Consider the following 1,463-nt stretch of genomic DNA (forward strand, 5'->3'; position numbering starts at 1 on the left):
GGAGACAGTGGGCGGAGGCGGGGGCTCCGTGCGGCCCGGAGGGGGTGTGTGCGGGGGGCCGGAGGCGGTGGCTGTCAGAGTCAGCTCAGCCTGCGCGGGGGAACGTCCGCTGCCTCCAGCTCCCGGCGCGGCCCGGCCCGGCCCGGCTCGGCTCGGCCGCCTCAGGTGAGTCTCCTGCCCTGCCCAGGACCCTCCCTCAGTCCGCAACCCATTCCGCGTCCGGGGAAAGATGCGCTCCGGGAGGGATCCAGAGCCCAAAACCGGACGCTCACTGTGCCCCCGGACCTGTCCAACGACGCCCCCCGCCGTCCCACGCTCATCTTTAACTCTTCCTTCGCCGCCACAGACTTACGGTCGCCCTCACGGGAGCCGGCACCCCGCAGGGCTGGCCTTCACCACTGCTCTCCATTTCCTGTGGGGACTCCGGAGCGCCCCTTCCCATGCTCGTTTCCAAGTCTGGGGCCACTAGAAGACGCCCCCTGCTTGGGGCAGAACCCTGGCTGCGCAGGTTCCTGGTCCCTGGCTGGGCCTCCTCTGATCCCGCAACCCCAGCGCCCCTGCGCAGCGTCCAGCCAAAGCCCCCTCCCAGGCCCAGGCATCCCCCTCTCGCGGGGACTCCGTCTCTATTTTGAGGATAGGGGAGGCTCAACGGAAGCTCCGAGTTATAATTAGCCGCACTAGGATTTCCTAATTAATCTCAGCACTACCACCACCCCAGCTCAGGGAGCCGGAGGCTGGGTGAGGGGTGACCGCCGCGAGAGGGGGGAGTTCCGACCCGGGGAATTTTGATCCCTTGGCTGGAGATGCCGGAACCGCAGCAGCTGCTGCCTCAAAATAGCGCCCCCGCCCCTGCAGCCGGGGATCTCCGGAGCTCCGAGAACACAGGCGTCCTGGCTCACCCTTCAGACCCCTCTTCAATGCCTGCGAGCCCCCAGACCCACGCCCCAGGTTCCCAGCTCCTGGACTCGGGGCGGGGAACGCCGTCCTTTTCTCGGTCTCTACTGCCCCCCACTGGCGGCAGCGTGCGCAGCAGCATCGGATGGATTGGGGTCGAGTCCCGGGGTCCAGGGCTTTCGAGCCTGTTCGCTAAAGCTAGGCGATGGGGTGCACAGCTAACGGGCACACCCAGATGCCAGCGCGCTGTACCAGAGTGGATGAGCCAGGCTAGGCAAGGCAGTGTGTGGAGGAGGATTTGGGGTGCCCTGGGACCTGTGGCTCCCATATCCTGAATGCCCAACCCACCCTCACCCCCCCCCCAGAACCCCGGCCCTGGCCAACGCGGGAGAGGCTGCGTGCGCCTTTACGCCACCACACAGGCGGGTTGGCGTCTCCTGTCAGCGAGGGCCCCACCCCTGTCGGGTGGCCTATAAGTGGACTGCGGCCTCTGGTGCCTGTGCTCGCACTGCTCACACTGGGCCTAGCCCAGTCTACTCAGCTAAGGGAAAGCGGTGAGGGCGGTGGGC

At 67.3% G+C, this 1,463-nt stretch overlaps 1 protein-coding gene across 2 annotated transcripts in view; it reads left to right on the forward strand.

Moving 5' to 3' along the window:
- ACHE (acetylcholinesterase (Cartwright blood group)) overlaps positions 1-1,463 on the forward strand; it is a 5,755-nt gene continuing 4,292 nt past the window's right edge. The window contains exon 1 of one of the 2 annotated variants that reach the window (XM_006918598.2): positions 1-165. The gene's annotated coding sequence lies outside the window, so the exon portion shown is untranslated. The remainder of the gene's footprint in view (positions 166-1,463) is intronic. The other variant, XM_025051505.1, reaches the window with a different exon arrangement.

This window comes from Pteropus alecto, unplaced genomic scaffold (assembly GCF_000325575.1).
Source record: "Pteropus alecto unplaced genomic scaffold, ASM32557v1 scaffold68, whole genome shotgun sequence".
Taxonomy (NCBI): Eukaryota; Metazoa; Chordata; class Mammalia; order Chiroptera; family Pteropodidae; genus Pteropus; species Pteropus alecto.